Source organism: Schistocerca cancellata, chromosome 4 (genome assembly GCF_023864275.1).
Source record: "Schistocerca cancellata isolate TAMUIC-IGC-003103 chromosome 4, iqSchCanc2.1, whole genome shotgun sequence".
In the NCBI taxonomy this organism is placed as follows: Eukaryota; Metazoa; Arthropoda; class Insecta; order Orthoptera; family Acrididae; genus Schistocerca; species Schistocerca cancellata.
The window spans coordinates 35,202,183-35,213,813 of record NC_064629.1 but is presented as its reverse complement, the minus strand read 5'-3'; positions in this window follow the sequence as shown (position 1 = coordinate 35,213,813).

Here is an 11,631-nt window from a genome sequence, read left to right as displayed (position 1 = left end):
GCATTTTAAGTCTTTTCATTAAAAGAAAAAGAGCGGTAATGCGCATGCCTGCAGATCGAGAGATTGAAGGGGAAAAAAATCAGTAGTGAAGGTTGCTACTGGCTGCCTGTATGGGCCTGTATGGTAATGCTCAACTCAGAGGTATCTGGTTGGAATCCTGGTGGCGGCAGAAATTTACACCAGCAGTATTTGGCAGGATATGGGAGGAGATATAGTGACATGCAGTTCCTTATCATCAGACTTTGCGTCAGTGTCCTGGATTGAATTCAAAACCTCTCTGCATCGTCTCATGCAGGGAGTGCATGAAACACTGTTGACGGTGTTCTGTCTGTTGGATGAAGCGTAGCCGATATTCATATCTCCTACCCTACAACGCAATATGACTCTTTCTTTCATTTTTCAAATGTTCAGATAACTTATGAAGTAAGTACATTTTATTTAGTTCTGCATTTGTTGATGTTCCCAATTTCATGTTTTATTTCTGTGCATTAAGCGAGAAATAACAAGAGTAAATAATTCAACTTTGCATTCTTGACAGGGATGGAGAGACAACACGCAAATTATCTCTCCATCTTGTGCTAGCTGACAAACTCGGCTTTGCCAGGGTATTCATGTTGCCAATTTTCTATAACAAGCGAAAACAGAAAATGAACTGTATTTGGAGTGTAATATTTAAAAAATTTCACTTCCATGTATTCGCGAAAACACCTTTAAAATTATGAAACAGTCGTACAAAGAAATATGCATAGTGTACAAATGTGTACGAGTACAGTATCCCCGACAGTTTCTGCACGCTGGGCGAAATTGCTTCGCGTGTGTACTAATCGATTTTATAAACGTCTCTATACCAAAGCATGTTCGTAACTCTATTGGCGGCTGTAGTTTTCGTCTACAACCGTTTGTGCTTCGCAGTTGAAAGTTGTTAAAAGCGTATCCAGCCAGGCGTCAGGGATTCGATTACAGGAGTGTCTTATTACTAAAGTATAAATGTATTAAAACTCCATGCATAATGTGGCAGTTTTCACACATCTCACAAGGGGAAACCACGACATTGGGATCGCAGATTTACTTCATACTCCGTACACCTTTAGTAGGCCATTAAAACAACATAATTTTCAAGTAGTAAGTCGCACTACACTGGTAATTCCAAGAAAATCGCAAGAGAAGTTTCACGCGTCTATTGTGTAACGGATGTATCTGTGCGTAGGGGCTGTATGTTACAGTTCATTGTGGTCAAGCAGTTAGTGTTCCAACTGTGTTAAACGAACGTATTTGAGGCGACATTCCGACTTAATTTTGCGCGGCCCCTCCCGCCGGAGGTTCGAGTCCTCCCTCGGGCATGGGTGTGTGTGTTGTTTTTAGCATAAGTTAGTTTAAGTAGTGAGTACGTCTAGGGACCAATGACCCCAGCAGTTTGGTCCCTGAGGAATTCACACACATTTGATCATTTTCAATTTACAGAATGAGATTTTCACTCTGCAGCGGAGTGTGCGCTGATATGAAACTTCCTTGCAGATTAAAACTGTGTGCCGGACCGCGACTCGAACTCGGGAGTTTTAATCTGCCAGGAAGTTTCATATCAGCGCACACTCCGCTGCAGAGTGAAAATCTCATTTTGGAAACATCCCCCAGCCTGTGGCTAAGCCATGTCTCCGCAACATCCTTTCTTTCAGGGGTGCTAGTTCTGCAAGTTTCGCAGGAGAGCTTCTGTTAAGTTTGGAAGGTAGGAGACGAGGTACTGGCAGTACAGCTGTGAGGACGGGGCGTGAGTCGTGCTTGAGTAGCTACAGCCGGCACGGTAGCTCAGCGTGTTCGATCAGAGAGCCGGTTGGCCTCTGTAATAAAAAAACAGAGTGGAACGATCGCCCACCGAACTTGAACGATCAATAATGAACAAAATGCAAAAAATACTCGTTCACAAGCTCTGCGTAATTAGTTGCGTATCTCAGTGGATTTCTCCATTTTCAGCACATATCTTCGCTAGGGTAATCCCCCACCCGCCTCTACTTTTCTTACTGTGTCGCGTGCCCACAACGCCACCAGGAGGTATTCTACGTTGCAATGGGCAGTGCTCATAATATTTTGCCTTTATCAGCGTATGTGATGGAGCATTCTTCTGGATAAATGCAGGTAACGCCAATAAAGTATTTATTGTCCACATGTGAGCAGTAAGATTAATATTTAAATTTGATAACTGAACATAATGTAGAGGCCTCTTCTTACACCAGTAAGCCAGTAAATTTATTAAATCCTTATTAATTGCTAATTAATTAAGTCCTTTTTAAATGAATTACAGTATTTTCCCGAGGGGCTTCTCTACATTTCTCACTAATGAATAAGTTGTCAAAAAATTTAGGTAACTGTGTTTTCTGTGGTCACATTTACCAGAACAGTTTCTGTCAAATTTTGCATCCCTACACCACTGGTCTTTGCTAGGTTGATACTTTCGTGGTCTCCCGGCCACCAATGCCATATGCTCGTTATTTTTTGGCTGAAATGTGGCCTGTGGTTTAGGGGGAGATGTAGAACACACACACACACACACACACACACACACACACACACACTACGTGATTATTTTCAACGTTTAGATCATGTTGTTGTTGTGGTCTTCAGTCTAAAGACTGGTTTGATGCAGCTCTCTGTGCTACTCCATCCTGTGCAAGTCTCTTCATCATCGAATAACTAATGCAACCTACAGTAGTATTATGCTATGATAGAAATTCTCCTGCCCTTGCATGGGACCTGTCGTAGTAATCGAAGATACGAGGTCAGCTGCAGACCACCTGCATACCTTCATGCTTGATGTCTTCCCTGGCGATAATACCCTCTTTCACCAGTATAATTGTCTCGAGGCCAGAATTGTGCTACAGTGGTTTGAGGAGCATGATAGTGAAATCACGTTAATGTCATGGACACCAAATTCGCTGGATGTGATTCCGACGGTTGCCATTTGGATCGCTATCGAGTGCCATCACCACATACACAGATCGGGGACCAATTATTTACGGGAATTACGTGACTTGTGCATAGAAACCTGGTGTCACATAGCTCCACAGATCTGCCATCAAACTGTAGAATCTATGGTACTGGGAATAAGTGATATATTGTAGTACAAAGAAGGCCCAACAAGCTGTTAAGCAGGTGGTCATAGGGTTTAAGCTCGTGAATGTATTTACCTTAGCTGAACTTCCCCAGCAGAGTATTTCATAAGGCAGCAGTGTATGGAAGAAAGCAAAATGTGCTAACATTTTTGCCTCTAGATCAAAACAATGAGAGATACTTCTCAGTGCAAAGTGATGTGAGCTAAATTCTTCAGTAAGCATGTAAATGCACTGATTCCATTTAGATTTACTGTCTCCAGAAACTCTATTGTACATTGTGTGAAGTAAGGTTTCACCCTTCTTTCATGGATGAATTTTTATCTTCATAAGAGAAAATTGTAGATCACAATGACATAAACTGCAGCCCAGGAGTAAAACTCTGAACTGAGAACAGGAAGATATAAAATATGGAGTCCCTTGAAGTTTGATGCTGGGTTGACTCTTGCCCTAAATAATAAATGACCTAAAAGATGCCGTAACACATGGGTTTGCTAACATACTTCCACTCAATAATATCCTGTGACTTAATATTCTGGGACAATGCAGATAAGGTAAACAAGGTATTAATTTTACAGACATGTGCAATAAGAATATTGTGTAAGGCTGATACTAGAAAATCTTACTGAAGCCTCTTCAGGCATCTTAGGATTCGTTCAGTCACCTGCCAATATATTTACTCCCAAATGTTATTTTTGGTTAATAAGAAGAGTAGACTTAAAAGGAACCAGAAATTAATTACCATAATATTAGATTCAAAACAATATATGTAGCTTTTGTGTCTCTATGTAAGGCTCAGAATTGAATTTTGTATTTCACAATAAAGATCTTTAACAGGCTGCTTACAAACATCAGGCAGGAAAATTGAAATCCTCGGATATTTGCAAAAATATAAAGAGAATGTTATTTGTCACTGCTTCTGTGAGTGAACAGAATATTTGGACGCAACTACATAAAATAAAGCTAACATTAATTTTTCCTATTATACCCGTCACAGCTTTTCCAGTGTATAGGAAGCTACAGTTCTCTCAGAAAACAATAAGCTTACATAAATGCATAATATGAAACAGTAGATAAAACCAGCAGGTGTGTACTACAAGAGCAAGAACATGGACTTAGTAGCTACTTTTCTACAAATACATATAATATACGAAATAAAAAGTCTTACCTTCATAGTCTCAGAGGACACAGTAATAATTCCTTATTTTCTTATTTTGACTGAAAAAATTCCTCATGTGATATACAGACCACTGAAAATTGTTTCTCAGGTGACATCCATTCCGTGTGTGTGTGTGTGTGTGTGTGTGTGTGTGTGTGTGTGTGCGTAACATACTAAAATGTTCTGTCTCTGGAACAGTTTAACAAATTTGATTGTTTCTTTTACTTGAAATAAAATAATTTGCTAATTAATATTATATCCTTGGTATGGAAACATGTGTCCAAGTTCTTTTACTGCACCTGTCTAATCAGAATGAAATGTTTTACCAATTTTTTAAACTGTTGATTAGCATTATGCTACTCACTACTTCTAACTGCAAAATGAAGTGAGCTAAAATCTTCAGTAAGCTTACAAACGTGTTGATTACATTTTAATTTACTACACTCCCTGAAAATGAGAACTTCTACAGTTCAGGTTTTATAAAAAAAAGTTAGAGTTATTTCATATATTAAACCAATTTTCATTACAAGAATCTCATATGATGATCTAATAGAATCAAAATCTAGTCTCTTTTGATACAACATTTTAAAACTTCTAAAGGATATCTAATGGATAGCTTTCAAGCATCCAAAAAGGCTCCACAATATTTCTGCTAATTCCAAAATATGAATATTTCAAAGATTTGTGCACTCCACTTTGAAGTGAAATTAGCAGTGCAACACACTGTCTCTATTTAACTGGGTCAGTATCTTCCCCTGACAGGGTACTCATAATTTTTGAAGATTGGAAGTGAGTAGTGATAGTAGTGTTGCAGTCTTGCAAGTGATAGTCAGTATCCAGCAGTGATAGCACAAAGCTAACTACAATTTCATTTAACTCACATCTGCTGTCTATAATCTCTCAATCAACCAGGTGACAAATGTCACTCTTTACAGGCTGTGAATCTGACTATTTTACTCTTTTTTCTGATATATAGGTTGGACAAATGAATTTGTTTCTTTCTTGCTCCTTAAAGTTTGTGTAATATAAGATTGCCCATTACTTTGAGTCTAGACATGCTTATTCAGAATTCCTTTACCAGAGGTAGCCTGACTATACCATTGTTCTGTTTTCTGTCAGCAGAGTTCATCAACTTTCTCTTTGGGCAACAGCATGAGTGCTGTTGATGTGCATTACTTCACCATTCTTTTGAATACTCAGCATTCTGAATTGCTGCTGTACTTGGGCTGAAAAAATTATGCTTTGTAGCATGGATCTTCAGCATGGCTCCTATGTCATTGCGAGGCCCATTTTTCTGACTAGTAGCATTGTATACCCTCTCCACTGACACAAGCAACTTTGTGTATTTAAACTGTTGGTAGTAATTTTTGAAGTGACTAGGGTCATAATCAAACAAAATGATCATCTGTCATGCCTGTGAATGCACCTGTTGAAAAATGTTTTGTATTGCCAGCAATGCATGCGTTAAGCCGTTACTCATGATTGAAACACTTGTGGCCTTGTTTGAAAATATGTGACCCCGGCAAAAAGTGAAACTTGGTCATTACTCCAGTGATACCCCTGTATTTTTCATGGCAGAATCACAAAACAGTTCTCAGAGAAAACACAGTGAAACACTAAACACAATTGTTCAGCCTCTACATGCCCCTTCAAGTCTGCAAAATAAGTTGTTCTAGTTTATTCAGATTTCGTGTTTTACTGATGTCACTGTGCAGGTCACAAGTTTTCAATGGAATTATTAATGACTACAGTTTTATTAATGCATTTATTCTCCTCCCATATTGGATATGTAACTTAGGAAGAGCTATCTAATATATTTTTTTAGAAAAAATGCCTGTAAGGTGAGTTCCTCACCACCTTTCCAAGGAAGTCACTCCATTCCTACCAAGTGAGGTGGCACAGAAGTTAGCACACTGCATTTGCATTTGGGAGGACAACTGTTCAAATCCTTGTCTGGCCATCAGATTTAGGTTTTCTGTGATTTCCCTAAATCACACCAGCAAAATACCAGGATGGTTCCTTTAGAAAGAGCATGGCCAATTTTCTTCCCCATCCTTTCATAATCTGAACTATCTGAACTTGAGTTTTGTTTCTAATGACCTCCCTATCAATGATATGGTAAACTCTAATATTGTTTCCTTCCTTTGCTACATATCTAAAACAAACAAGTCTCTTGCTGTATGTCACATACTATTAATGACTTCACATCTGCAACTTAGGTGTCATGTGTCATAGTTTTCAGCAGCTCCTTCGAAGGTACCATGCAAAGTTCAATATTTGTACAGTACACACATAAAGAGACGTCTTTAGGCAGGTGTGGAAGCACCTACTAGGTGGAATATTGAACATTTCTTCTTATATATAGTGGAAGTTTCTTAAAATGCTGGTCATGTATCTTTTCATTTTAACAATTTTGTCTCTTGTAGCTGTTATGGTGGTAGTGTCTTTTTTGTTGGCATTTGCCAGCAAGAACAGTCTCATTTAACTTACACAAAAAGTAATTGTGCAATATAAACACAGGCTTTGTTCACAGTATGACCATAACAAGGATTTCATTTTCCAAACACTCCTTGTAAGAGTCCTCCATTTCTTGCTTTTTTCACCGTGTATTTTGATGCAGATAGAATGGGGTGTAAAATCTTTTTCTTTGAAGGAGATGCTAAGATAACTGTTAGAACTTGTACCTGTCATGTGGAATGCCACAATTAAACAGCTGAATTGATGTTGAATAAGAATTCCTGTTAAGTTGCACAAGTTTCTTTTAGTTCATTTTCTTTGAAACACAGAATTTCTACTTTGAAGTGTGGTCAGTTTTGTTTTGGTGTAATCGGCATCAGCTTTAATCAATTCTTTGTGCTTTATTCATGCAAGCACCTCAATACTTAACTGACCATGATTTCTTAACAGGACTAACACTAACCTCTTGAGCTTACTCATTCAGAGAATGTTACTCTTCCTTTGCAGACATAAAAGCTATATCATCAACACCCTAGGAGGTTACTTTTGCCATCTGAGTGTTATTGTTGGGTAAAAGTTCACTTATGGTATCAACAGATTTTTCTGTTGCGTGCTGTAGTTGGTAACTGTCTGTGCAGTGATTGATGGCAAGTGAAGATGACAAATCATAATTTGAATAATTAGATGAGATGGTTGAACAAGTAAGAAAATAATGTTCGATAAGTGCCATCATAATACTGAATATATGATATTATGTGGCAGTGTAATGGAATACACTGTGCAGAGTGCTATCATATAAAACAGAATATACTATAGCATTTAAACCTTAATCTTATGTTTAAGCTTCACCACCTCCTCAGAAATCCAGAAAGTCTAAAAATACCATACAAAGTTTTTGAAATGATCACCAAGATCAGTCTGTCACCACAGCCTGTTTTCCTCCAGTCACATTCATTGGCTTTGCCAACTCACAGAAAACTATAACATTGTAATACAAAACAATATCCCAAGTAATCATGTCATATTTTGAGAAAAATAATACTAGAAATAAATATGGAAACCAGCAGCCACTCTTTTAACCCATAAAAGAGCCAGATCAGTAATCTTCAATCTTGAACTCTCCATGTCAGGTACAAAAGTAATCAATACGTATCTACAGGTGAAAAACTGGTTAGAATCAGCAATTCTCATTGGCAACCATAAACTACCACCCGAGAGGCTACGACCAATGGAAACAAATTGCCATCAGCAGCACACAGAGGAAGCACCACCAATACTGTTAGAGCACTGCAGCCTTAGTGTTGATATGCTGTCAAAGCCTTTTAAAGACAGGACGTCATAACTGAAAACATTTTTATTCTGAAACAGAGTCTTCAAATGAACACTTACACTACCAACTTTATGGAATATGTTCTTTATACCTGGTCTTATATATCAATCTTTACAGGATGTACAAATAGTCAACATCTTCACTCTCCTGTGGCCCCAGTCAGAAGACATTTCATGCATACCTATTCCCACAAAAAACTCTAAATTAATCAGTAGAACTTTTACAAAAAGATTATTGATGCTATTTGATAACAAATTTGGTGAAATGCTGTGCCCAACAAACTGAATTACAAAAAAATGGTTCAGATGTCTCTGAGCACTATGGGACTTAACATCTGTGGTCATCAGTCCCCTAGAACTTAGAACTATTTAAACCTAACTAACCTAAGGACAGCACACAACACCCAGTCATCACGAGGCAGAGAAAATACCTGACCCCGCCGGGAATCGAACTCGGGAACCCGGGCGTGGGAAGCGAGAATGTTACCGCACAACCACAAGCTGCGGACAAACTGAATTACATGTTCAGTTTCAGATAGTTCTAGAAAGTTATGTTAATTCCAGAATTAACTGAAAAACTATTTTTATATCTGAATTACAACCACAAAAAAACAACAAATTCATTATATTCATTAGCTGTATAAATTAATTAAACATAATTTATTTTTCTCTGTGCCTTTCCAGATTGTTCTGGAAGGTTATTTTACACAGCAGAATTACCTGGAAGTTTTCACATTGTCCCAAAAACTTCAATTTTTTGAAAAGTTCAATGTAAATGCAGTTTATAATAATAACAGAACTTAACTAGTTAAAAAATTGTTTAATTTTTTGCATTTATTTAGTGGGGCTCAAGACTACCCACAGCCTTGACTAGAATCTTGCTTAAAACAGTAAACAAAGAGTTGACCTAATGGAAGCAGATGTAACAACTCTGGGGAAATGTAAAGTACAGAGTTCACATGTGATTGCGACTTGGGCCACTAATTTTCTTGATCTGCATTAATGATTTACCAAATAAAATTAATAACAGGGCAAAAAAGTGATGTCTGCTGATGATACAAATATGCTGATATAAAGGGAAAACTCCACAACACAAGACACAACCCAGACAGTCACTAACCAAGTATACAAATGGGTCACAGCAAATGGCCTAATCCTAAAGTTTTCAAACTAATATTATATAGTTCCATATAGCAAATAAAAAATTAAAAGTTCCTTAAATGGATATTAACATTCAGAAAATTAATGAAACACCACATACAAAACTCTTAGGCATCCAGATGGACAATCAGTTAAGATGAAAGGAGCAAATTTGTCAGCTGCTCAAGAAACTTATCTCAGCATGCTTTGCACTGAGAGCCTTTCCTCACTTTATTGATGTAGCAAAATACTTTCATCCTGTCTTTGGTCACATGTTTAAGCTGAGCAAAAACAAGACTCTGTAGAAATCACATAATAGAGTTTTGTCTGAATCTTCATAGTCAAATAAAGAGTGGAAAATGGATAAACAGGGAATCAAATTGATCAGTATGAGTTCTAGTTTTGCAAAAAAGTATTCAATTGTTTGAAAGTAATCAGGTTAATTAAGAAAAAACTTGAAAATTAAAAAAAATGGTCAAACCATTTGTTTAAAAGTAAGAAATAAAATAGAGAAACTTTTGAAACATCTTTAAATGATGCTCAAACACATGTACATAAAATGAGCTGCTGACTAAGAATTTAAAGTTTCACAAGACAAATATCCTCTACTACTCTTTCAAATTCTAAGATTCTATTTTAAACAGAATTTTAAATTCTCAGTAGGCACCTCATTCTCTATACATGGTTTTGAGCATCATTCTACGTCATGCCAAAGGTTTCTCTAAGCTATTTTATTTTTATTTTTTTATTTTATTATTTTTTTTTTGGGACAAATCATTTCACATAACATTTGACTATTTTGAAAAAATTATTATGCATAATCCATAATCTCCTAGGACATAACCTTCTGGAGAAATGCTGCACAAGTTGAAAATGTTTTCAAATTTTAAAAATGAGCAGTGAGAGTGCTTATTAAAAGGACATCCTGGAGAGTTTCTTCAAGTCTTTTGGCATATTTACATATTTACACCTATAGGTCAAATATATATATATATATATATATATATAGTTATAATAGAAGGATGGATATGTGTGTGTGTGCGAGTGTATACCCGTCCTTTTTTCCCCCTAACGTAAGTCTTTCTGCTCCCGGGACTGGAATGACTCCTTACCCTCTCCCTTAAAACCCACATCCTTTCGACTTTCCCTCTCCTTCCCTCTTTCCTGATGAGGCAACAGTTTGTTGCGAAAGCTTGAATTTTGTGTGTATGTTTGTGTTCGTTTGTGTGTCTGTCGACCTGCCAGCACTTTCATTTGGTAAGTCACATCATCTTTGTTTTTAGGTATATACACTACTGGAAATGGAAAAAAGAACACATTGACACCGGTGTGTCAGACCCACCATACTTGCTCCGGACACTGCGAGAGGGCTGTACAAGCAATAATCACACACACGGCACAGTGGACACACCAGGAACCGCGGTGTTGGCCGTCGAATGGCGCTAGCTGCGCAGCATTTGTGCACCGCCGCCGTCAGTGTCAGCCAGTTTGCCGTGGCATACGGAGCTCCATCGCAGTCTTTAACACTGGTAGCATGCCGCGACAGCGTGGACGTGAACCATATGTGCACTTGACGGACTTTGAGCGAGGGCGTATAGTGGGTATGCGGGAGGCCGGGTGGACGTACCGCCGAATTGCTCAACACGTGGGGCGTGAGGTCTCCACAGTACATCGATGTTGTCGCCAGTGGTCGGCGGAAGGTGCACGTGCCCGTCGACCTGGGACCGGACCGCAGCGACGCACGGATGCACGCCAAGACCGTAGGATCCTACGCAGTGCCGTAGGGGACCGCACCGCCACTTCCCAGCAAATTAGGGACACTGTTGCTCCTGGGGTATCGGCGAGGACCATTCGCAACCGTCTCCATGAAGCTGGGCTACGGTCCCGCACACCGTTAGGCCGTCTTCCGCTCACGCCCCAACATCGTGCAGCCCGCCTCCAGTGGTGTCGCGACAGGCGTGAATGGAGGGACGAATGGAGACGTGTCGTCTTCAGCGATGAGAGTCGCTTCTGCCTTGGTGCCAATGATGGTCGTATGCGTGTTTGGCGCCGTGCAGGTGAGCGCCACAATCAGGACTGCATACGACCGAGGCACACAGGGCCAACACCCGGCATCATGGTGTGGGGAGCGATCTCCTACACTGGCCGTACACCACTGGTGATCGTCGAGGGGACACCGAATAGTGCACGGTACATCCAAACCGTCATCGAACCCATCGTTCTACCATTCCTAGACCGGCAAGGGAACTTGCTGTTCCAACAGGACAATGCACGTCCGCATGTATCCCGTGCCACCCAACGTGCTCTAGAAGGTGTAAGTCAACTACCCTGGCCAGCAAGATCTCCGGATCTGTCCCCCATTGAGCATGTTTGGGACTGGATGAAGCGTCGTCTCACGCGGTCTGCACGTCCAGCACGAACGCTGGTCCAACTGAGGCGCCAGGT